At 42.0% G+C, this 27,790-nt stretch overlaps 1 protein-coding gene across 3 annotated transcripts in view; it reads right to left on the bottom strand.

Moving 5' to 3' along the window:
* The window catches only part of LOC106605010 (phosphatase and actin regulator 4B), a 75,962-nt gene extending 49,003 nt beyond the window's left edge, over nucleotides 1-26,959 (bottom strand). Inside the window, exons 1-2 of one of the 3 annotated variants that reach the window (XM_082975239.1) lie at nucleotides 26,836-26,939; nucleotides 24,338-24,421 (exon numbers count right to left, since the gene is read on the bottom strand). The gene's annotated coding sequence lies outside the window, so the exon portion shown is untranslated. Of the gene's footprint in view, nucleotides 1-6,047; nucleotides 6,589-24,337; nucleotides 24,422-26,835 lie in introns of those variants that run through there. The other 2 variants (XM_082975238.1, XM_082975240.1) reach the window with 2 other exon arrangements.
* Between the last annotated feature and the right edge of the window lie 831 nt (nucleotides 26,960-27,790).

Genomic DNA, 27,790 nt, shown 5'->3' with positions numbered 1-27,790 from the left:
GGCCTGAGGGCACACAGTGTATTGTGAATTCTGTAATGAATGTATTGTAATGTCATTAAAATTGTACAACTGCCTTAAATTTGCTGGGCCCCAGGAATAGCTGCTGCCTTGGCAGCTAATGGGGATCCATAATACATACAAATACAAGGTAAGGTGACTCTTTTGGTTAGAAGCATTTGATTTTGCAATCGCATACATGATTTTGGATTTGTGTGCTCATGAAAACTGTTTTCACCCTGTAACATAAGGAGACAAAATGTTACTTAGACTGCATTTTTGAGATCTCTATATAAAAAAAACTGTCCGACAGCTAGATCCAGGATTCTTACAGGGTTCAAGTTCCATGTATAATTTAACTGATTAATGCTTAATATATGACTTAACAACTTACACTGCCATAAATGCAAGGCCAGAAATGTTATGACACGATTTTGGACAAACCCGTCAAGACCTCATTTTGACAATATCACAATATCATTTTTGTGCTAGTTTGCTTTACCTGCACCAAAACGTCATAGCTTGTTCTCAATCTTCTTTTTATAGGGAGCCAATTTGTTTTCAGCACTTTTATTTCCATAACTGATCAAAACTTCTCATGGCTCTCGTCTCTGCAGCAGACATTGAGAGCAATATGTTTGTAACATTGAATTGCAATAAAATCACAGTATTGAATTGCAATACATATAGAATCATGAGAATCACAATACATACAGTGAGGGAAAAAAGTATTTGATCCCCTGCTGATTTTGTACGTTTGCCCACTGACAAAGAAATGATCATTCTATAATTTTAATGGTAGGTTTATTTGAACAGTGAGAGACAGAATAACAACAACAAAAATGCAGAAAAAACGCATGTCAAAAATGTTATAAATTGATTTGCATTTTAATGAGGGAAATAAGTATTTGACCCCCTCTCAATCAGAAAGATTTCTGGCTCCCAGGTGTCTTTTATACAGGTAACGAGCTGAGATTAGGAGCACACTCTTAAAGGGAGTGCTCCTAATCTCAGTTTGTTACCTGTACAAAAGACACCTGTCCACAGAAGCAATCAATCAATTAGATTCCAAACTCTCTAGCATGGCCAAGACCAAAGAGCTCTCCAAGGATGTCAGGGACAAGATTGTAGACCTACACAAGGCTGGAATGGGCTACAAGACCATCACCAAGCAGCTTGGTGAGAAGGTGACAACAGTTGGTGCGATTATTCGCAAATGGAAGAAACACAAAAGAACTGTCAATCTCCCTCGGCCTGGGGCTCCATGCAAGATCTCACCTCGTGGAGTTGCAATGATCATGCGAACGGTGAGGAATCAGCACAGAACTACACGGGAGGATCTTGTCAATGATCTCAAGGCAGCTGGGACCATAGTCACCAAGAAAACAATTGGTAACACACTACGCCGTGAAGGACTGAAATCCTGCAGCGCCCGCAAGGTCCCCCTGCTCAAGAAAGCACATATACATGCCCGTCTGAAGTTTGCCAAAGAACATCTGAATGATTCAGAGGACAACTGGGTGAAAGTGTTGTGGTCAGATAAGACCAAAATGGAGCTCTTTGGCATCAGCTCAACTCGCTGTGTTTGGAGGAGGAGGAATGCTGCCTATGACCCCAAGAACACCATCCCCACCGTCAAACATGGAGGTGGAAACATTATGCTTTGGGGGTGTTTTTCTTCTAAGGGGACAGGACAACTTCACCGCATCAAAGGGACGATGGACGAGGCCATGTACCGTCAAATCTTGGGTGAGAACCTCCTTCCCTCAGCCAGGGCATTGAAAATGGGTCGTGGATGGGTATTCCAGCATGACAATGACCCAAAACACACGGCCAAGGCAACAAAGGAGTGGCTCAAGAAGAAGCACATTAAGGTCCTGGAGTGGCCTAGCCAGTCTCCAGACCTTAATCCCATAGAAAATCTGTGGAGGGAGCTGAAGGTTCGAGTTGCCAAACGTCAGCCTCAAAACCTTAATGACTTGGAGAAGATCTGCAAAGAGGAGTGGGACAAAATCCCTCCTGAGATGTGTGCAAACCTGGTGGCCAACTACAAGAAACGTCTGACCTCTGATTGCCAACAAGGGTTTTGCCACCAAGTACTAAGTCATGTTTTGCAGAGGGGTCAAATACTTTTTTCCCTCATTAAAATGCAAATCAATTTATAATATTTTTGACATGCGTTTTTCTGGATTTTTTTGTTGTAATTCTGTCTCTCACTGTATCAAATAAACCTACCATTAAAATTAGACTGATAATTTCTTTGTCAGTGTGAAACGTACAAAATCAGCAGGGGATCAAATATACTGCTCAAAAAAATAAAGGGAACACTTAAACAACACAATGTAACTCCAAGTCAATCACACTTCTGTGAAATCAAACTATCCACTTAGGAAGCAACACTGATTGACAATAAATTTCACATGCTGTTGTGCAAATGGAATAGACAACAGGTGGAAATGATAGGCAATAAGCAAGACACCCCCAATAAAGGAGTGGTTGTGCAGGTGGTGACCACAGACCACTTCTCAGTTCCTATGCTTCCTGGCTGATGTTTTGGTCACTTTTGAATGCTGGCGGTGCTTTCACTCTAGTGGTAGCATGAGACGGAGTCTACAACTCACACAAGTGGCTCAGGTAGTGCAGCTCATCCAGGATAGCACATCAATGCGAGCTGTGGCAAGAAGGTTTGCTGTGTCTGTCAGCGTAGTGTCCAGAGCATGGAGGCGCTACCAGGAGACAGGCCAGTACATCAGGAGACGTGGAGGAGGCCGTAGGAGGGCAACAACCCAGCAGCAGGACCGCTACCTCCGCCTGTGTGCAAGGAGGAGCAGGAGGAGCACTGCCAGAGCCCTGCAAAATGACATCCAGCAGGCCACAAATGTGCATGTGTCTGCTCAAACGGTCAGAAACAGACTCCATAAGGGTGGTATGAGGGCCCGACGTCCACAGGTGGGGGTTGTGCTTACAGCCCAACACCGTGCAGGACGTTTGGCATTTGCCAGAGAACACCAAGATTGGCAAATTCGCCACTGGCGCCCTGTGCTCTTCACAGATGAAAGCAGGTTCACACTGAGCACATGTGACAGACGTGACAGAGTCTGGAGACGCCGTGGAGAACGTTCTGCTGCCTGCAACATCCTCCAGCATGACCAGTTTGGCGGTGGGTCAGTCATGGTGTGGGGTGGCATTTCTTTGGGGGGCCGCACAGCCCTCCATGTGCTCGCCAGAGGTAGCCTGACTGCCATTAGGTACCGAGATGAGATCCTCATACCGCTTGTAAGACCATATGCTGGTGCGGTTGGCCCTGGGTTCCTCCTAATGCAAGACAATGCTAGACCTCATGTGGCTGGAGTGTGTCAGCAGTTCCTGCAAGAGGAAGGCATTGATGCTATGGACTGGCCCGCCCGTTCCCCAGACTTGAATCCAATTGAGCACATCTGGGACATCATGTCTCGCTCCATCCACCAACGCCACGTTTCACCACAGACTGTCCAGGAGTTGGCGGATGCTTTAGTCCAGGTCTGGGAGGAGATCCCTCAGGAGACCATCCGCCACCTCATCAGGAGCATGCCCAGGCGTTGTAGGGAGGTCATACAGGCACGTGGAGGCTACACACACTACTGAGCCTCATTTTGACTTGTTTTAAGGACATTACATCAAAGTTGGATCAGCCTGTAGTGTGGTTTTCCACTTTAATTTTGAGTGTGACTCCAAATCCAGACCTCCATGGGTTGATAAATTGGATTTCCATTGATTATTTTTGTGTGATTTTGTTGTCAGCACATTCAACTATGTAAAGAATAAAGTATTTAATAAGATTATTTCATTCATTCAGATCTAGGATGTGTTATTTTAGTGTTCCCTTTATTTTTTTGAGCAGTGTACTTTTTTTCCCTCACTGTATTGTACTGGCACTTAAGTATCGAAATAATATCATATTGTGAGGTCCCTGGCAATTCCCAGCCCTACAAATGACTATCACTATTCTTTAATGTACAGTGTTATTAACCCATGACTACATGGGCAAAAGCCTGTTAAAACAATGTGATGGCTGTTGTCCTGAGAGGCCCCATTGACCAGAGCTATAAATACACACCGTCCAATCAATGTCCTGCCGTGAAGTAATATTTCTGTTCCGGACACAGCCAAGCACAGGGTTCTACTGCTCTATTACACACAGACACACGCGCAATCATAAATGCATGAACATACTCACGCACACACACACAGTCATTACCTAGGCTAATAGTCTGTATAGGACTCAGCTATGCACAGGGTTCTACTGCTCTCACTCACACACAAATGCACACACACTTCCCATCATCAGTCCACCATTTAATATGACTGATTGCTCTCTTTCAGAAGTATCGTCACCACTTATGAGTTTCTCTTGCTGTATGAGTGTGGGAACAAGGCTTTGCTTTTCAACCACAAAATGAAGCTAAATGGGTAAAGGAATGAAACCGAACTGAACAAGTGGTAGTGACACCAAATAAGCCCATCCTTTCCTTGAGTTCAGAGCCTGGGCTAAATGTACTGGACATTTAGCATTGAAAGACAAGTAGTCACTGAATTATTGGACAAGGTGCGAGTGCACACACACCACAGAGGCAGCAGATGTCAGTGTGGTTGAAGATTAAGTTTCTCACACTCCCGACCCGCCTAGTACCACTGCTTGGGTGAGTCACAGCAGAATCTGGAGTAGAGTGGCGAGCATTTCCCGATCTTAGAAAAGTGTGTGTGTGTGTGTTTGTGATCTTATACATCTCGTCATGCCCTCATCTTTATGCCCAGCCTTTGAATGCATGTCATTTGAAACAAAGAAATGTGCTCTCTCCCTCCCTCGCTCTTTCTCCCTCTCATGCTCACAGCACACCCTCTGGATGTTGCTTGTGAAAAAGGGATGTACATGGCCTAGTTCCCTTTTGAGTTTTTAACTGTCACACTGCTGGGCGAAACCGCTGTGCTCAATCAATGCTTTTCTGCACCACCACAAGTTTCACTGTGTCAAAGTCAAACAGTCCAGAGACTTCAATCACTCACCTTTCCACCATAGCGATGCCAGATATACACTCCACTTGCCTTTGACACATTATAACACGTCAGTCTCCAGTCCAGACCACACCACCTTACCTCACATAACACCTCACACCAACTGTCAAGCAGGAGGGTGCGAGACCTGGCACACACACCTTGGTCAGCGATAGTCCTGACTAATTAGAGACCGTAATGATTTCCACAGTGGTGAGTAGCCGATTGAATCGATCCTGATGAACTTAGTGGTCGTCTTATAACTCATTCTGATCAGCTCCGATTGATATGAATGATTCTCTTGCCGTAGCAAACAACCTGAGGCGACCCGCATAGACTAAACCCACAACTCTTTACAACCAACACAGACTAAACCTACAACAACTTTTCCTCTGAGGGTACTTTTAAGTCCTGCTATTGCCTGCCCCCCCATCACACACACACACACACACACACACACACACACACACACACACACACACACACACACACACACACACACACACACACACACACACACACACACACACACACACACACACACACACACACACACACACACACACACACACACACACACCTATTCCCCCCCTCCACAGTCACCAAGGATCAGGCATCACAAAGCACAGGTCAGAAAGCACAGGTCAGGAGGAATCACAAACTAGTTGTTGCTAGAGTCACTACTGTATAATCATTTGTAGAGTGCACTCTCACTGGCTGGCGCACTCCACTAGCGATGATTCAATTAAGATGAGAGCGGAAACGGGAGCAGCTGGCTTGGTTATGTGATCTTTTAATAGCAGCCCAGCCCACCTCCTCTCACTGCAGGGCTGCTTGGGTTTTGGGCACAAACAGCCACCAATAAAGTGGAGGAAAAATAGTTATCCCCAGTTCTCTACACTTCACCAAGACAACACTCTCAGCTTATGACATGCATCTAGCGCGACACATCTAGAAGGTAAGCACTGCAGTTGTCCAGAACCAGAGCCTAAAGCAGGTGGACCCAGTGCCATACTCACTGATCCAGAAGGGTCTTTATGCCAGATCTCTCCCCTGCCAAAGGTGTCTTGGAGCTGGGTGCGCGGTGGCAGACCTACAGCCTCTCTAGTCCCTCTCGTGCGAATCTCTCCGATCAGCACCGCTCCGGAGCCCCCCTCTCGGATACGGACAGAAAATGGAGTCTGTTCTCAATCCGGGTCGGCTACACGTCATCACCGCGCCTACCCCAGAATAGCACCACACCGCAGGGACTTGTGGCCCACTTTCCCAAAGAGCCCAAAACGCTCCTCTCCTCTGAAAAACTTTGTAAAAATCTCTCCACCTGTTTTAGAGCACTGTTCAACAGGAAGCTAGTGCAAATGGACCTTTGAAACTCACTGTTCTTCGGTCACTATGAACAATGAGAATGTGTTTTTATCCTCTGTCCTAAAGGCAGAAGTAAGGACTCCACCCAATGTGGTGTGTGGAAGTGAAGTTCCTGATTACATACAGTAGACAAGATCGCTGGCTTGGACAGCTGTCAGGTATCAGCATAATCTAGCTTGAACCCACACCTTTTGCATGGTCAGTATTTTCACACACCCATCTCCCAAGCGCTCTGCATCCCATATTTCCATCCTCGTGCCTAAATGCACTTCCACTGTTGTGCCACAAATCCCAATGAAAATTGCATGTTTAAAACAGTTTTAGTGCACGATTAAAAAGAGCTATAATTTTTTTTCTTTAAACTGGTAATTGATGTACGCCTCCCATTCAACATTCAAGTGCAGGCAACAGCCTATTAGTGTGTCACCCACCACTTTACAATGTGAGCTGGAGGTAGTATGTATTTTGAAAACATACTTAATTGCTTAAAACCTTTTTAGAATAGCTTACTGTGAGGAACTATAGTTTTAATATATTATAATATTATATTATAATTCGCAATGGATATAAAAAATAAATAAAAAACACTTTCCTTCATTTCCTGTGCAGCAGGACAGGTACTTCTATGCGTGCTCAGGTGCGCACACACTACCTCAACATTATCAGGAAGAGAAACCAGACACATGCTCATATGAAGCACCCCAAACAAAAGACAATGTTTCTCACAAGTGTAACAGGTTGTGAACTCTGCAAACAACGTTTCGACTCCGGGATTGAGAAAGGTAAATGACTGTAATTAATACATGAATTAACAGATAAAATAAAATTATGACAGGATTGTTGCATAAGAACTACCATAAGAACTACGGACAATGTACATATCAAAACTCAGACAAACAAACACACACGATACAACACATTTGGACAACAGTTATTAGCAATGCCATGGTGTAGCCTAATACAAAAATAAATAAGTACAAAACATTGTTAGCTTACATTCCATGGCATTTGGACAATTTTGCCATTCTAATAACATATATTTGCTTAAATTGATATTGTTCAATAGAACTCTAATCGACTTGCTCAAAATATGCCTAAAGAGTTTCTCAATACTCCCCATTGCTTAGCATCTTCCACTTTCTTTGATGCTGTTGAATTTACTGATTTCTAATAGCAATTATAATTTCAAGGATGAATCGGTGTCTAACAAATTGTTTAAAAAAAGTTGGTGTTAGACATGTAGAATTGTGTTTTGAATATGAATATTTTACCTAGCAGAAGTATTGTACTGTTAATTGAAGGACTGTGGACAATGAGGTCACCAGAGATAAGCTGAGGATTCATATATACATCTGTCGGAAGTTTACATACACCTCAGCCAAATACATTTAAACTCAGGTTTTTCACAGTTGCAGACATTTAATCCTTGTAAACATTCACTGTCTTAGGTCAGTTAGGATCACCACTTTATTTTAAGAATGTGAAATGTCAGAATAATAGAATAAGAGAATTATTTCTTTCAGCTTTTATTTCTTTCATCACATTCCCAGTGGATCAGAAGTTTACATTAGAGGTCGACAGATTAAATCGGAATGGCCGATTAATTAGGGCCGAGTTCAAGTTTTCATAACAATCGGTAATCGGCATTTTTGGACACTGATTATTGCCGATTACATTGCACTCCACGAGGAGACTGCGTGGCAGGCTGACTACCTGTTATGCAAGTGCAGCAAGGAGCTAGCTAACATTAACTGTGGTATTTAGCTAGCATTAAACTTATCTCATAAAAAAACAATCAATCTTAACATAATCACTAGTTAACTACACATGGTTGATTATTTTACTAGTTTATCTAGCTTGTCCTGCGTTGCATATAATCGATGCGGTGCCTGTTAATTTATCATTGAATCACAGACTACTTTGCCAAACGGGTGATTTAACTAGCGCATGCGAAAAAAGCACTGTCATTGCACCAATGTGTACCTAACCATAAACATCAATGCCTTTCTTAAAATCAAAACACACGTATATATTTTTAAACCTGCATATTTAGTTAATACTGCCTGCTAACATTAATTTCTTTTAACTAGGGAAATTGTGTCACTTCTCTTGTGTTCTGTGCAAGCAGAGTCAGGGTAAATGCAGCAGTTTGGGCCGCCTGGCTCGTTGCGAACTGTGTGAAGACCATTTCTTCCTCAGTGGCGGTTCTAGACCATTTCAACTGGGGGGGCCAAGCTGGGGCCAGTTGTACTGTTAGAGGGGCCAGTTACATTAGACGTTATTATTGTCATATCGTTTTCTTCACTGCATTGCAGGCATTAGCAGGAAAAAGACCATGTTCATAATCATTAGTGTTCCTCGTTGCCACTGTCTAATAAAGGATGTAAAAAAAGAACGATAGCAAAAATTAGTTATGTAAAAATTATTTCATACTCCACATTTAGGGGGGCCACAAGGGGGTCCAAAATTGTTGTCACAGGGGCACTGCCCCCCCTCCCCCAGAACCGCCCCTGTTCTTCCTAACAAAGACCGTAATTCATTTGCCAGAATTTTACATGACATAACATTGAAGGTTGTGCAATGTAACAGCAATATTTAGACTTATGGATGTCACCCGTTAGATAAAATACAGAACGGTTCCGTATTTCACTGAAAGAATAAACGTTTTGTTTTCGAAATGATAGTTTCCGGATTTGACCATATTAATGACCTAAGGATCGTATTTCTGTGTGTTATTATATTATAATTAAGTCTAAGATTTGATAGAGCAGTCTGACTGAGCGGTGGTAGGCAGCAGCAGGCTCATAAGCATTCATTCAAACAGCACTTTCCTGCATTTGCCAGAAGCTCTTCGCTGTGCTTCAAGCATTGCACTGTTTATGACTTCACGCCTATCAACTCCAGAGATTAGGCTGGCAATACTTAAGTACCTATTAGAACATCCAAAAGCCAAAGGTATATGAAATACAAATGGTATAGAGAGAAATAGTCCTATAATAACTACAACCTAAAACTTCTTACCTGGGAATATTGAAGACTAAAAGGAACCACCAGCTTTCATATGTTCTCATGTTCTGGGCAAGGAACTTAAACGTTTACTTTTTTTACATGGCACATATTGCACTTTTACTTTCCTCTCCAACACTTTGTTTTTGCATTATTTAAACCAAATTGAACATGTTTCATTATTTGAGACTAAATTGATTTTATTGATGTATTATATTAAGTTAAAATAAGTGTTCATTCAGTATTGCTATAATTGTCATTATTACATACACACACACACATATATACATACATATATATATACACATATATATATACACACACACACACACACACATATATATACACATATATATACACACACACACACACACACACACACACACACACACACCATATATATATATACATACATACATACATACATACATACATACATACATACATACATACATACATACATACATACATACATACATACATACATACATACATACATACATACATACATACATATACTGCTCAAAAAAATAAAGGGAACACTTAAACAACACATCCTAGATCTGAATGAAATAAATAATCTTATTAAATACTTTTTTCTTTACATAGTTGAATGTGCTGACAACAAAATCACACAAAAATAATCAATGGAAATCCAATTTATCAACCCATGGAGGTCTGGATTTGGAGTCACACTCAAAATTAAAGTGGAAAACCACACTACAGGCTGATCCAACTTTGATGTAATGTCCTTAAAACAAGTCAAAATGAGGCTCAGTAGTGTGTGTGGCCTCCACGTGCCTGTATGACCTCCCTACAACGCCTGGGCATGCTCCTGATGAGGTGGCGGATGGTCTCCTGAGGGATCTCCTCCCAGACCTGGACTAAAGCATCCGCCAACTCCTGGACAGTCTGTGGTGCAACATGGCGTTGGTGGATGGAGCGAGACATGATGTCCCAGATGTGCTCAATTGGATTCAGGTCTGGGGAACGGGCGGGCCAGTCCATAGCATCAATGCCTTCCTCTTGCAGGAACTGGTGACACACTCCAGCCACATGAGGTCTAGCATTGTCTTGCATTAGGAGGAACCCAGGGCCAACCGCACCAGCATATGGTCTCACAAGGGGTCTGAGGATCTCATCTCGGTACCTAATGGCAGTCAGGCTACCTCTGGCGAGCACATGGAGGGCTGTGCGGCCCCCCAAAGAAATGCCACCCCACACCATGACTGACCCACCGCCAAACCGGTCATGCTGGAGGATGTTGCAGGCAGCAGAACGTTCTCCACGGCGTCTCCAGACTCTGTCACGTCTGTCACGTGCTCAGTGTGAACCTGCTTTCATCTGTGAAGAGCACAGGGCGACAGTGGCGAATTTGCCAATCTTGGTGTTCTCTGGCAAATGCCAAACGTCCTGCACGGTGTTGGGCTGTAAACACAACCCCCACCTGTGGAAGTCGGGCCCTCATACCACCCTCATGAAGTCTGTTTCTGACCGTTTGAGCAGACACATGCACATTTGTGGCCTGCTGGAGGTCATTTTGCAGGGCTCTGGCAGTGCTTCTCCTGCTCCTCCTTGCACAAAGGCGGAGGTAGCGGTCCTGCTGCTGGGTTGTTGCCCTCCTACGGCCTCCTCCACGTCTCCTGATGTACTGGCCTGTCTCCTGGTAGCGCCTCCATGCTCTGGACACTACGCTGACAGACACAGCAAACCTTCTTGCCACAGCTCGCATTGATGTGCCATCCTGGATGAGCTGCACTACCTGAGCCACTTGTGTGGGTTGTAGACTCCGTCTCATGCTACCACTAGAGTGAAAGCACCGCCAGCATTCAAAAGTGACCAAAACATCAGCCAGGAAGCATAGGAACTGAGAAGTGGTCTGTGGTTACCACCTGCAGAACCACTCCTTTATTGGGGGTGTCTTGCTAATTGCCTATAATTTCCACCTGTTGTCTATTCCATTTGCACAACAGCATGTGAAATTTATTGTCAATCAGTGTTGCTTCCTAAGTGGACAGTTTGATTTCACAGAAGTGTGATTGACTTGAAGTTACATTGTGTTGTTTAAGTGTTCCCTTTATTTTTTTGAGCAGTATATATATATATATACACACACACACACACATATATATATATGTGTGTGTGTGTGTGTGTGTATATATATGTATGTGTGTGTATATATATATATATATATCGTCGGATTAATCGGTGTCGACTTTTTTTGGTCCGCCAATAATCAGTGTCGGCGTCGAAAAATCATAAATCGGTCGACCTCTAGTTTACATACACTCAATTCGTTTTTGGTAGCATTGCCTTTACATTGTTTAACTTGGGTCAAATGTTTTGGGTAACCTTCCACAAGCTTCCCACAATAACTTGGGCGAATGTTGGCACATTCCTCCTGACAGAGCTCGTGTAACTGAGTCAGGTTTGTAGGCATCCTTGCTCGCACACGCTTTTTCAGTTCTGCCCACAATTTTATATAGGATTGAGGTCAGGGCTTTGTGATGGCCACTCCAATACCTTGACTTTGTTGTCCTTAAGCCATTTTGCCACAACTTTGGAAGTATGCTTGGTGTCATTGTCCATTTGGAAGACCCATTTGCGACCAAGCTTTAACTTCCTGACTGATGTCTTGAGATGTTGCTTCAAAATATCCACATAATTTTCCTCCCTCATGAGGCCATCTATTTTGTGAAGTGCACAAGTCCCTCCTGCAGCAAAGCACCCCCACAAAATTATGCTGCCACCCCTGTGCTTCACGGTCGGGATGGTGTTCTTCAGCTTGCAAGCATCCCCCTTTTTCCTCCAAACGTAACGATGGTCATTATGGCCAAACAGTTCTATTTTTGTTTTATCAGACCAGAGGACAATCTTTGTCCCCATGTGCAGTTGCAAACTGTGGTCTGGCTTTGAGGTTTTGGAGCAGTGGCTTCTTCTGAGTGGCCTTTCAGGTTATGTCGATATAGGCACTGAGTTTGAAGGTAGGCCTTGAAATACATCCACAGGTACACCTCCAATTGACTCAAATTATGTCAATTAGCCTGTCAGAAGCTTCTAAAGCCATGACATACTTTTCTGGAATTTTTCAAGCTGTTTAAAAGGCACAGTCAACTTGTTGTATGTAAACTTCTGACCCACTGGAATTGTGATAAAGTGAAATAATCTGTCTGTAAACAATTGTTGGAAAAATTACTTGTGTCGTGCACAAAGTAGATGTCCTAACAGACTTGCCAAAACTATAGTTTGGTAACAAGAAATGTGTGGAGTGGTTGAAAAACTAGTTTTAATGATACCAACCTAAGTGTATTTAAACTTCCGACTTCAACTGTAGTTCCATGGAGCGATGGGAAAGCCAGCCTTGAATCTGTAGCCAAAATAAGCTTACTGTCAAACAGTACCAATACAAATGCATTATGTCCTCCTCATTATGACAGAATCTGCATTTCGAGTCTTGCTCAATAAACCAAATACAAAGCATTGTCTTTGTTGACAGAATTTTATAAAATACCTTTAACTGAAAGGCTCAGACCTGCTTCCATGGTATTGGGTTGTCAAAGATATCTTCCTAATTTTTATGCCGTTGCAGATAAGTTATATTTATCATGTTGTATCCATTTATAGTTTTTTTTAGAGTAGGACAGCATACAGTTAACTTGTGCTTTCTTTTCTTCATCTTAACTTTCCATGTGGGGGGTATAGCAGACACTAATTGAGCACATGTATGATTTGTACAAATATCCCCGTAGGTTCTACACAATGTTCCAAAATCAAACAACTTTCTGTCCTTGTCCACAATGCCCTTTAGAAAATGTGTTTTTCAATAAGATTGCCAACAAAAGAGGTTAGCCATTAATATCAATATTTGTGTTGTACTAAATAAGTTGCTCAAGATCTTCCTCAGGGTTTTCGGGAGAATAGAATTGGAAGTGTAACCATTGCCTCCTGAAGTAATGGAGATGCATTGCTAAAAATAATTGTGCTATTTTGGTAGAGAAATGTTTAAGTTGATGAAAAGGGAGGAGGTTGTGTGAAAATGTAGTAAATTTCGCTGAAATCCAGTTTGGATTGGGATATACAGTACACTAGGAAAGTATTCAGACCCCTTGACGTTTTCCACATTTTGTTAGGTTACAGCCTTATTCTAAAATAATATTTCTAATATATACTGCTCAAAAAAATAAAGGGAACACTTAAACAACACATCCTAGATCTGAATGAAAGAAATAATCTTATTAAATACTTTTTTCTTTACATAGTTGAATGTGCTGACAACAAAATCACACAAAAATAATCAATAAATATCCAATTTATCAACCCATGGAGGTCTGGATTTGGAGTCACACTCAAAATTAAAGTGGAAAACCACACTACAGGCTGATCCAACTTTGATGTAATGTCCTTAAAACAAGTCAAAATGAGGCTCAGTAGTGTGTGTGGCCTCCACGTGCCTGTATGACCTCCCTACAACGCCTGGGCATGCTCCTGATGAGGTGGCGGATGGTCTCCTGAGGGATCTCCTCCCAGACCTGGACTAAAGCATCCGCCAACTCCTGGACAGTCTGTGGTGCAACATGGCGTTGGTGGATGGAGCGAGACATGATGTCCCAGATGTGCTCAATTGGATTCAGGTCTGGGGAACGGGCGGACCAGTCCATAGCATCAATGCCTTCCTCTTGCAGGAACTGCTGACACACTCCAGCCACATGAGGTCTAGCATTGTCTTGCATTAGGAGGAACCCAGGGCCAACCGCACCAGCATATGGTCTCACAAGGGGTCTGAGGATCTCATCTCGGTACCTAATGGCAGTCAGGCTACCTCTGGCGAGCACATGGAGGGCTGTGCGGCCCCCCAAAGAAATGCCACCCCACACCATGACTGACCCACCGCCAAACCGGTCATGCTGGAGGATGTTGCAGGCAGCAGAACGTTCTCCACGGCGTCTCCAGACTCTGTCACGTCTGTCACGTGCTCAGTGTGAACCTGCTTTCATCTGTGAAGAGCACAGGGCACCAGTGGCAAATTTGCCAATCTTGGTGTTCTCTGGCAAATGCCAAACGTCCTGCACGGTGTTGGGCTGTAAGCACAACCCCCACCTGTGGACGTCGGGCCCTCATACCACCCTCATGGAGTCTGTTTCTGACCGTTTGAGCAGACACATGCACATTTGTGGCCTGCTGGAGGTCATTTTGCAGGGCTCTGGCAGTGCTTCTCCTGCTCCTCCTTGCACAAAGGCAGAGGTAGCGGTCCTGCTGCTGGGTTGTTGCCCTCCTACGGCCTCCTCCACGTCTCCTGATGTACTGGCCTGTCTCCTGGTAGCGCCTCCATGCTCTGGACACTACGCTGACAGACACAGCAAACCTTCTTGCCACAGCTCGCATTGATGTGCCATCCTGGAGATCCACTTGAGTGGGTTGTAGACTCCGTCTCATGCTACCACTAGAGTGAAAGCACCGCCAGCATTCAAAAAAGACCAAAACATCAGCCAGGAAGCATAGGAACTGAGAAGTGGTCTGTGGTCACCACCTGCCGAACCACTCCTTTATTGGGGGTGTCTTGCTAATTGCCTATAATTTCCACCTGTTGTCTATTCCATTTGCACAACAGCATGTGAAATTTATTGTCAATCAGTGTTGCTTCCTAAGTGGACAGTTTGATTTCACAGAAGTGTGATTGACTTGGAGTTACATTGTGTTGTTTAATTGTTCCCTTTATTTTTTTGAGCAGTGTATAATATTTTCCTCACCAATCTACACCCAATACCCAATAACGACAAAGCAAAAACAGTTTTTTTGAATTTTTGCAAATGTATTACAAATAAAAAAAACAAAATACCTTTTTTACAAAAGTATTCAGACCCTTTGCTATGAGACTCAAACTTGAGCTCAGGTGCATTCTGTTTCCATTGATCCTTGAGATGTTTCTACAACTTGAAGTTTATAACTCTCAAGGAAATACATTGACAGTATACGGACATCACAACCAAGTAACGTGAGGAGTTTCCCTTCTGTTGGGTGCCAGATTGGCTTACAGCATCGAAAGAATAGTAAGGTTTTCTTAGTTTCTGTGAAGAACATTTTACATACCTCAATTGGAATTCCATCTAAAAGTGGGGACTCTTCCATTTTGAATGACTCAATGGCATAATGTAATTCCTCCTCTGTGATGATCAAACCTTCACCTAAAAGCTGCTGCTCCTCTGTACGTTTCAGGTTAGGGATATTCAACACAAAAAAAATCTCAAATCAAATTGTATTGGCCACATACACATATTTAGCAGATGTTATTGGGGGTGTAGCGAAATGCTTGTCTGTGAATGCTTGTGAGATTGTAGGGCTGGCTTCTGTTTGAACAACTGTTTGAAATAATTTGTTCCTTCTATTAATAACACAATTCTCTAAAATGAGTTGATATTTTTTCAGGCAACATTTCTCTGCTGTAAATGCATGAAATATTTGGAGTATTTTTCACCATGTTCCATCCACATGGTTTTAGACCTACAGTATAGATGATACAACCAACGACCTGTTGATGAAGTCTCTCGAGCTCTCTTTGTTTTCCATTGAGTAATTGTAATGTTGTAATTTAAATCTTTAAAATTGTCAATTTGTTGGTTTAGAGCAATGATTTCCTCTGTTTAAAAAGCTTTTCCTTGGCAAAAACATTTTCTTTCTCCAAGAGGCATGCTTTATCACATGCCCACTGAAAGCGCAATTGAGGGCATCCCATACAATATGCGGATCATCTGCGTCTGTATTGTTGTTAAATAATGAATTTATGTTTAAAAAAAATAGTTATGAAAACAATTCACATCCTCCAGTAAGGATTGGTTAAACTTCCAAAACCCTGGACCTCTTGGAAATTCCTCACTGACAAGTTGGATTGTAATAACAGAGTACTTTGAATGTAAATGTTCTGCAATAACAGTTTGATACCTTAGAACTGAGTAAAAAGCAAATAAAAAAAATAATTAATTAGTCTCGCCTTTTCCCTTCTTCGCCAAGTATATCTAATTGACTGGAGACTTTTAAATCACCCGATATCTACTAGATCCAGAGAGGATATATTCTCCCTGATTGTTGAAAGAGCTTGTGGGTGATAATTTGACATGTGGCTCCCAGTTCTATCGATTACTGAATCTATCACTGTATTAAAATCTCCAACCTTTTTAATTTGTTCGTTACAATCCTTCAATTTCTGTATCGTCTCCTCTCAAAGAATAATGAATTGTACAAATTTGGGGCATAGAGGTTGATGAAATAAAAAACTAAAGTTGTCCACAGATATATCTAACATAATCCATCTCCCGTGAGAATCTCCTATAGTCACATGGATATTAGCTAATCTGATTACCAATAAGAATAAGAACCCCTCTTTTGTTGCTTAAGCCATGATTAAAGAACATAGTGTTTTCGGAAAGTATTGATACCCCTTGACCATATTTTGCTACGTGACACCCTTATTCTAAAAAGTATTCAATTGTTTTTTTGTCCTCATCAATCTACACACAATACCCCATAATGACAAAGCAAATTCAGCAAATTTATAAAACATTCTAAACTGAAATATCACACTTACAAAAGTATTCAAACCATTTACTCAGTACTTTGTCGAAGCACCTTTGGCAGTGATTACAGCCTTGAGTCTTCTTGGGTATTACGCTACAAGCTTGGCACACCTGTATTTGGGGAGTTTCTCCCATTTTTCTCTGCAGAACCTCTCAAGCTCTGTCAGGTTGGATGGGGAGCATCACTGCACAGCTATTTTCAGGCTCTCCAGAGATGTTCGATCGAGTTCAAGTCCGGGCTCTGGCTGGGCCATTCAAGGACATTCAACACTTGCCCCGAAGCCACTCCTGCGTTGCCTTGGCTGTGTGCTTAGGATTGTTGTCCTGTTGGAAGGTGAACTGTCGCCACAGTCTGAGGTCCTGAGCACCCAAGCAGGTTTTCATCAAGGATCGCTGTACTTTCCTCCGTTAATCTTTCCCTCGATCCTGACTAGTCTTCCAGTCCCTGCCGCTGAAAAACATCCCCACAGCTTGATGCTTCACAGTAGGGATGGTGCAAGGTTTACTCCAGACGTGATGCTCAACATTCAGAGTTCAATCTTGGTTTCATCAGACCAGAGAATCTTGTTTCTCAACGTCTGAAAGTCATTTAGTTGCCTTTTGGAAAACTCCAAGCGAGCTGTCATGTGCCTTTTACTGAAGAGTGGCTTCCGTCTGGAAGACTGTTGCAGAGATGGTTGTCCTTCAGGAAGATTATCCCCATCTCCAGTGAGGAACTCTGGAGCTCTGTCAGAGTGACCATTGGGTTCTTGGTCACCTACCTCACCAAGGCCCTTCTCCCCCGGCTGCTCAGTTTGGCTGGGCAGCCAGCTCTAGGAACAGCCTTGGTGGTTCCAAACTTCTTCCATTTAAGTATAGAGGCCACTGTTTTATTGGGGAGCTTCAATGCTGCAGAAATGTTTTGGTACCCTTCCCCAGATGTGTGCCTCGCCACAATCCTGTCTCTGAGCTCTACGGACAATTCCTTCGACGTCATAGCTTGGTTTTTGCTCTAACATGCACTGTCAACTGCGGGACCTTGTATAGACAGGTGGGTGCCTTTCCAAATCATGTCCAATCAATTCAATTTACCACAGGTGGACTACAATAAAGTTATAAAAGCATCTCAAGGGTGATCAATGGAAACAGGATGCATTTGAGCTCAATTTTAAGTCTCATAGCAAAGGGTATGAATACTTATGTAAATAAGGTACTACTGTCATTTTTCTTAAATAAATTTGCAAAAAGTTCGGGAAACATGTTTTTGCTTTGTCATTATGGGGTATTGTGTGTAGACTGATGAGAAAAAAACGATTATTTAATCTATTTTAAAATAAGGCTGTCACGTAAAAAAGATTTGGAAAAAGGGAAAGGGTCTGAATACTTTCCAAATGCACTGTACAATCACTCTTCCATTTTGCTTCTTCCTTAGCTATAGAGTGACAACCAAATTAATCCAACCAAATTACAGGGATTAATGGTACATTTACTACTGGTGACATATGTAAATGGTGAATCAATAAAACAATGAATGCGAAGAATTGGCGGGATACAGCTAATCCATTCTGAAGAGAGACGCCTATATCGTCACCACACACTTCTTGTCTCAATATTTTAAATGATAATCAAGACACATTATCTTCACACATATTTTAGATGCTTTTTACTGACAGCCGCAATTCAATAAGTAACCGATGCCTTTTGCCACTCCCCTGTATAGATAGGAGAAATTATTTAACTTTGGCAAATGTATTTCCATTTACTTCCCCATTGGACCAACCATTGGGGAAGTAAATGCCATTTCTCTCCAGTTCTATTGGTTTTCAATTTAAAGGCACAATCCTATTCATATTAGCAACCCATCTGAGTTGTATCTTTAGATTCACCCTCTTTCAAAGTTTCTGAAAGAGATTTATCTCTGTCACATGGAACTGCTATCAGGTGCGCTGTTTAGAAAGCGGTTTTCCCAGGTGTGCTGTTTAGAATGGGGTTTTCCCGCGAATTGCATTGTGGCCAATTTTTGTAAAGGACGTTTTATTGGCCGCTTCATTAAATGAGTTGCATGTTCTGTTAAAATGCATTACCATAATCTAAATGTGATTTCTGTCATTCTGAGAACCGTGTGTGGACACCCTAATGGGTTAAGCATCCTGCTCAGCTTATAATGGCCCATTACCCATTACAGTGCATTCCAATAGGATGTGGCGAGCACTCCAAGAGCACTGAGACAGCGTTTTCTCTGACAGGCAAATGAACTTCAAGACCTCTCAGGCCACAAATAGTCAGCATCAGATAATGTACTGTACAGACAGTACAGACACACAGGAACGAACCCACTAGTAGCCTAGTAACAGGTGTAGAAAATATGAAAAAGCACCTCCTGAGTGGCGCTGTCACTCTCCAGAGTCCATACGGGAGTTGAGGCAATGAGACAAGACTAACTACCAATTGGATACAACAAAAAAAAAAGGGGTAAAAAAATATATAATAAAAAAAAATAGATAAGATGAAAAAGGATTAAATCATGTGCACTGAAGAGGGAAATATACTGAACAAAAATATAAAACGCAACATGTAAAGTGTTGGTCCCATGTTCCATGAGCTGAAATAAAAGATCCCAGAAATTGTCCATACGCACAAAAAGCTTATTTCTCTTAAATGTTGTTTATAAATTTGTTTACATTCCTGTTTAACAGCATTTCTCCTTTGCCAAGATAATACATCAAACTGAAAGGTTTGGCAAATCAAGAGGCTGATTAAACAGCATGATCATTACACAGGTGCACCTTGTGCTGGGGACAATAAAAGGACACTAAAATGTGCAGCTGTGTCACACAACATAATGCCACAGATGACTCATGATTAGAGGGAGCGTGCAATTGGCATGCTGACTGCAGGAATGTCCACCAGAGCTGTTGCCAAATAATTGAATGTTAATTTCTCTATCATATGCCGCATCCAACATCGTTTTAGAGAATTTGGCACTACGTCCAACCAGCCTCACAACCGCAGACCACGTGTAACCATGCCAGCCCAGGATCTCCACATCCAGCTTCTTCACCTGCAGGATCATCTTAGACCAGCCACCCAGACAGCTGATGAAACTGAGTTTGCACAATCAAAGAATTTCTGCACAAACTGTCATCTGTGTGCTCGTTGTCCTCACCAGGATCTTGATCTGACTGCATTTTGGCATTGTAATGGTATGGGCAGGCATAAACTAAGGACAACGAACACAATTACATTTTATCGATGGCAATTTGAATGCAGAGGTTCAGTGATGAGATCCTGAGGCCCATTGTTGTGCCATTCATCCGCCGCCAGCACCTCATGTTTCAGCATGATAACGCATGGCCCCGTGTCGCAAGGATCTGTACACAATTCCTGGAAGCTGAAAAGGTCCCAGTTCTTCCATGGCCCGTATACTCACCAGACATGTCACCCATTCAGCATGTTTGGGATTCACTGGATCGACCTGTATGACAGCGTGTTCCAATTCCCGCCAATATCCAGCAACTTCGTACAGCCATTGAAAAGAGTGGGACAACATTCCACAGGCCACAGTCAACAGCTTGAGCAGCTCTACGCAAGTGAGATGTGTCGCGCTGCATGAGGAAAATGGTGGTCCCACCAGATACTGACTGGTTTTCCGATCCACGCCCCTACCTTTTCTTTTAAGGTATCTGTGACCAAGAGATGCATATCTGAATTCCTAGTCATGTGAAATCCATATAAACTCAGCAAAAAAAGAAATGTCCTCTCACAGTCAACTGTGTTTATTTTCAGCAAACTTAACATGTGTAAATATTTGTATGACCATAACAAGATTCAACAACTGAGATATAAACTGAGCAAGTTCCACACACATGTGACTAACAGAAATTGAATAATGTGTCCCTGAACAAAGGGGTGTCAAAATCAAAAGTTACAGTCGGTATCTGGTGTGGCCACCAACTGCATTAAGTACCGTAGTGCATCTCCACCTCATGGACTGCACCAGATTTGCCAGTTCTTGCTGTGAGATATTACCCCACTCTTCCACCTAGGCACCTGCAAGTTCCCGGACATTTCTGGGGGGGGGGGGGGGGGAATGTCACCCTCCAATCCAACAGGTCCCACATGTGCTCAATGGGATTGAGATCCGGGCTCTTCGCTGGCCATGGTAGAACACTGACATCCCTGTCTTGCAGGAAATCACGCACAGAACGAGCAGTATGGCTGGTGGCATTGTCATGCTGGAGGGTCATGTCAGGATGAGCCTGCAAGTTCCCGGATCCTGCTCCAGAGTACAGCCCTCAGTGTAACGCTCATTACTTTGACGATAAACGCGAATCCGACCATCACTCCTGGTGAGACAAAACCGCGACTCGTCAGTGAAGAGCACTTTTTGCCAGTCCTGTCTGGTCCAGCGACGGTGGGTTTGTGCCCATAGGCGACGTTGTTGCCGGTGATGTCTGGTGAGGACCTGCCTTACAACAGGCCTACAAGCCCTCAGTCCAGCCTCTCTCAGCCTATTGCGGACCGTCTGAGCACTGATGGAGGGATTGTGCGTTCCTGGTGTGAGTCGGGCAGTTGTTGCCATCCTGTTCCTGTCCCGCAGGTGTGATGTTCAGATGTACCGATCCTGTGCAGGTGTTGTTACACGTGGTCTGCCACTGCGAGGGCAATCAGTTGTCCGTCCTGTCCCCCTGTAGCGCTGTCTTAGGCGTCTCACAGTACGGACATTGCAATTTATTGCCCCGGCCACATCTGCAGTCCTCATGCCTCCTTGCAGCATGCCTAAGGCACGTTCACGCAGATGAGCAGGGACCCTGGGAATCTATCTTTTGGTGTTTTTCAGTCAGTAGAAAGGCCTCTTTTGTGTCCTACGTTTTCATAACTGACCTTAATTGCCTACCGTCTGTAAGCTGTTAGTGTCTTAACGACCGTTCCACAGGTGCATGTTCATTAATTGTTTATGGTTCATTGAACAAGCATGGGAAACAGTGTTCAAACCTTTTACAATGAAGATCTGTGAAATTATTTGGATTTTTACGAAATATCTTTGAAAGACAGGGTCCTGAAAAAGGGACGTTTCTTTTTTTGCTGCGTTTATTAAGGCCATATGTATTTATTTAAAGTGACTGATTTCCTTATATGAACTGTAACTCAGTAAAATCTTTGAAATTGTCCATGTTGCTTTTATATTATAGTTCTGTTACAGAAATGATTTAACAGTTTAACACCCTGTAAACATACACAGTGTATCACATTTTGTATTCCTTGTGTTACTATTTTATTGTATTTTTTCATACTGTATTACCACAGTTTGTGGTTTCTTTGGTATTACTGCATGCTGACTGTCCAGCATTAAGAGAACCACAAGTAACTCCATTCAACATGGCCTAACTACAAAAAACACTGGCACCTACCTCACACAGACTGCTCTGCTCAAAGACAAACAATGTGCCAATGTTTAGGGAATAAAATTATGACAATTTAAATATTCATACATAAACATTCCATGAAAATGTATCCTCCATCAAATGTCCCATTCAGTTTTTGTACCGTAACAATCTATTCTCATCAGTATTTTGTGGCACACCCCATGGTATTCAGGCAGACTTAGCCAGCAGATCCGACCCGCTTGCTTACTGTACTAGGTCTAGGGTCTGAGACTTCCTATGTAGATTAAGACACTGCGGAGCTGGCGCGAGATATGACTCGGAAAACGCACCTCAATCTTTACTTTTACTCAAGTATGACAATTGGGTACTTTTCCCACCACTGGTTAGGCACTACAGTTTAGGTTTAAGCACGAATACCGAATATCTAGCCTAAAATAATGAAAGAAAAACCTCAATGTAGCCTATGCTTGCTCTAAATATTAACATGCATCGCTTGTGTTACATTTTTGGAACCATAAGGAATGCATCTTTCATATCAGCGAGGATTAATTTTCAGAAAACAAATTATTAAATTACTACACACCTTTTATAGGGTTAGTGTTCCCACAAGGCCATATTGCCATGTTACATTGCTTGTTTACGGAAGGCAGACAGAAGACATAGTGCTAATTATTTATTTTGCGTGCTCCGAACACCTCCCCATAACTGGGGAGGAAGTGTAGTTTGTCAACTGGTGGCGCACACAGCTTGTGGATCTGTGAAAAACTGCTACTACAGTAAGTGTATATTTTTTATTTGAAAGATTCTCTCTCACTGATATGAAATATAAGCGGCATATCAGCATATGTTTTGAAAACCGGCTTGAAAGTGATGAGTGACTTTTCTAAACGTTAAAACACAGCCTCGGAATTGTAGTTCACATGCAAACTGTATGTGTAGACAGCTTGACAGAAATGGTAGCAGAAGGTGAATGCTGAACTTTTGTAGCACACATATCCAGATGATGCCATTTTGCTCAATAACACTGTCGGTGTGATCTACGTCTAAGCAAGCGCTAGCATAAGCTATCCTACAGCTGAGCCATGATGATACAGGAGCGAGTAGTATCCATATTAGGCTATCATGTCTCCATATTCGCTCTAGCACAGAGACATAAATCATGCATAAACAAGCTAACTTGAGGTCACAAGTTAATATTCCTCTCTCGATTCGCAAAACCAAATAGACAATGACCCATTAGTTTATCTTGCTCTGTTTGGATACATATTTTGGTTACAAACATTATTATAATATTTATATATTATACGACACTGTGACAGAGAATGTCTATCGCGCCAGTATTTCAATGAACACGTATGGATGGGGGAGGGGAATGTAACATGCAGTACATTTCCAAACACAGCATTTATTTTATTTAACTAGGCAAGTCAGTTAAGAACACATTCTTATTTACAATGAAGGCCTAAGAACAGTGGCCTAGGAACTGCCTTATTTAGGAGCAGAACAACAGACTTTTGCCTTGGGGATTCGATCTAGCAACCTTTCGGTTACTGGCCCAACGCTCTAACCACTAGTCCTGCCGCCCTAGAGTATCCTAATTATGGCAGTAGGCAGATTATGCAATAGTCATGTAAACACCCTACCAGGGGCGAAAATATGATTTCAACTTTGGAGGGGACAATTAAATGATATTTTCTCAAGGTCAATTCCTGAGGGGGACACCAAAAGTAGTGCTGTAAGACATAGCCTACATTGTAATATGGTAAATGGATATTGAGGAACCAAAGAAATAAGGTGTTTGCAGTACTCCTAACTACCGGTACCCAAAACTACACAACTAATCACAACAGCAATACCATTGCCTTTAACAAATCTTAGTTCAGTCACCAGTTTAAGTTGAGAGTGGGGGTATCCATGGCATTTTCCAATTATGTTCCTATTTTACAAGTAAAAAAAATTGAGAACCTTTCATAATGTTGCCAAACAAAGACTCAACAAACTTACCTGAGACTCCCTGTCTCTGCCAGTCTGTCCCTGCATATCTGTCCCCAACTCTGTTGTCTGTGTGCCATCTGTTGCCTGCTCTGCCTAATGACATCATTGTGAAACATTTCCATTAGAATTTAATTTCTTTCTTATGAACATTTTATCAACTAGTCTTTGAGATATTAGGCTACTAGGGTTCTTACTATGCGTTTTGGTGTACTGAAAAATACTCTGATGTCCATCTTTTATTTTTCTGCCATTTTTCTACTTGGCTGGCTGGCTACACACACACACAGTGTGTAGGTTATTTACAGTAGGAGATGGGCTTCTATCATCTTATCTTTTGTCATTCTATTTGGGCTTCGATCTAAAAGGTAGCTAGCAAATGTGAAACGGATTAAAATGACAAGAGTTGACAGCTGTATGAGTTCACCATTTACACAACATATGCTGCAACCTTTTGTAATTTTAATAGTTTGTTTCATATTGGCTGGCTTCCAACAATAGCTGAATTTGCAAAGCTAGCGAGCACCAATTCCGTTTCAGTGGTGTTTGCTATAATCTTTGCTGCTCGGGTTAAATAAAGGTGCAATAAAATAAATAAATAAAAGTTCCCTTGCGACAATTTAGCTTTTGCAACGAGACCATTAAATATATTTAAGACAATGGTAGAAGAGAGTGTAGTTCTGTTCAGTTTGGACTTCAGTTTATCGCTAACCTTATCACAGGGACTTTGAAGCACTAACTTACATCATCTGCATGCTGATCTTGGAATAAATTGACGATAGCAAAGATTCCATCTTTGACGAGGCCACATAAATGGAATAGGTACTAGCTAGCTTAATAGTTAATATTTGCGCGCTAGCTCTGCATATTCAGCTAGTGTGTGTGCGCGATTGACTGAATTAACATCACGTCAGTCACGTTCATTGAGTGCCTTTCAGACAGTAGACACGACCCCTCTGTTACCTTGCCAACTAAGGAACTGGCAGTGGATCAAACCATTGTGAGGCAAAGGGTGGGGGGGTTGCAATCTTTTGAAACTTAAAAACGCACTATTAAGTGTCTATAATCAGCACAATTGCTTTCATTGCGTATTATTAATATTATTTAAATTACATAGTTATGTTTCAGCGATATATTGGGGGGACAAATCATATTTTTCCCAGGATGGGGGGGTTGTGTCCCCCCCGGGATTTCCGCCCCTGCACCCTACTCTGTTTATCTTAATCTGTCTAAAGTCAAAATCGAAGTAAGCATACATCGATTAAAACACCTGCTTTTCTGAGAAATCTTTCGAATTATTGGGACATGTAACACCTTAATTGGCGTTCCAGTGGTGTATTTGATCTGCGCATGTGCTAGCATCAGCCTAGCGAGCCTCCCTCTTTGGCACGAGTTCTGAGTAACTGAATGTATGCGTTTTAGAAGTAGTTTTCGCATACAAACTTTATGTCCGAAATCAGAATCAAATATGCTTCCCAAAAATAATATGTTCGATGTGGTAGATCGTTTATTTCGATTGGCGATGTTCTGCATGTATTAGTGTCTTCTAGAAGACTGACTTCAGATGCGTCCATGTAAACAGGATTAGGAAAATCGTTATTCTTGCAAAGTATATAAACGTTTTAATCGAACTATATTACCCTGAATCTGATCATCCATGTAAACGTACTCATTGTTGCGGTTGGGTGGAATTGTCACAATGCAACACTGAAGCAACGTTAACACTGTTGGTTATAATGCATGAAAGATTAGCGGTTTGCTGCAGCGCAACATGTAAAGGCCACAATTCTCCTGCGGAACAGGTAAACCATCAAATGAGTGTTCAATAAAATGCATAGTCTATTCGTAGACTCAGTTTAGCCTATTGTGCATATCAAAGAAAGCCGCAACAACATTTCTAACTGTTGCTTATGGCTGAACAGTGGGCAAATCTAACAAATGATGGACCTTAATAAGGAAACCATCCGCATAGATAGCTATAGCGGCTGTTTTCAAACTAATTAAGTAGCCTACTTAGCAACTGGCTATTTCGTCAACTGTAGCCTATCATATTATTGCCAAAAACGAATTGAATAGACTATGCAGTTGTAGTCAACCCACAGGGATGAAGAATAGTCACCACATATCTAAAAATCAAACCGCAGCCTGTAGCTCACCTCTTTATTATAGGAAAAAGAGGCTTGCTAATTGCTACCCAGTGTAACATCACCACTCCATCCCACTGATAACATCTAGAGAGCATCATCACGCGCATCTATTGTGCTTGAACGCCAACAGAGCATCAATAGAGATCAAGGTGGACAATACACCGTTACTGATTTAAGCAGTAAAAACAAAATAAATATGTACGAAAACTAATAAAAAATTACATTTGGAAAAAAGTTGTTACAAATCTATATTTTCAATGGCAGTGTCTTAGTGATTGCCAAGTTAAAACCACGTTCATTGTGTTTTGCAGGAAATTATTCCATCTCTGTTTACTCTACCATGTTACTTCAGACCTCACATACCTTCTCTCCTGACTCATGAATTGCCCTCCTCTTGTTTGGAAATCGGTTACAATCGATTTAATATAGCTAGGCTACTCAGCCATTTTCTCATCACTTTTTCCCAGGCCCCCATCGAAACTTTTTTTTTGCCGGAATGACCGGAAACAACCTTGATGGCATTTTGGTAGTAGTAGTTCTTGTGTAAAACCGCAGCCAGGGCATCTCAATGGCCTACTATGGATGGTAGTCGCAAATCGAATCTGCCTCGGATTAAAAAGACTTCAATACCCAGCAAGCATTGTAAGGAAAACAGTCCAAGCGCACTGTTATAACTGTTTTCGTAATCTAAAATCATTATGATGTTCCTTAATGAAATAATGCATTACAGCTGACTGTTACAAGACAGTATTCTTTGTTTCAATGTCAGTGATGTTTAATTCAATACTTTCATATTTTTATCATCACAAAAGACCATAATGATATGCTGGTAACTGGTCTCATAAGCTTTCAGCGCAATTTAAGCACAAATGGAGCATGGACAAGTCTAAAGAGAAATGTGTTTTAAGATCTTTTGATGAATCAAGCTTGAAGTCTTTTTTTTTTTAGCAAAAGACAAAGCTCTCGATGTACTGCACTCTTATGGGGGGAAAAGGGGATGTTCTATGACTATACATGTAGGATAACACTTTTTTGGTTCCAGATAGAACCCTTTTTGGCCTGGGTAGAGCCCTTTTTGGTATCAGGTAGAACCTTCTCACCAATATGAACTAAACGTGTTCTACCTTGAACCAAAAAAGGATTCTCCTACAGGGACAACTGCAGAACCTGCTTTGAACCTTTTTTCTAGGAGTGTGCAGGTGTAGGCATAAGTCTTACTTTTTGTCGAACAATTGTATTCTTGTTTTATATGTAACAAATATACAGAATGTGTCATATCAACTGTAATAGCCTAATTGTTGCCATGAATAGAACAAAT

Source organism: Salmo salar, chromosome 05 (assembly GCF_965601325.2).
Source record: "Salmo salar chromosome 05, fSalSal1, whole genome shotgun sequence".
Lineage (NCBI taxonomy): Eukaryota > Metazoa > Chordata > Actinopteri > Salmoniformes > Salmonidae > Salmo > Salmo salar.
This window is presented reverse-complemented; position numbering and strand designations above follow the sequence as displayed.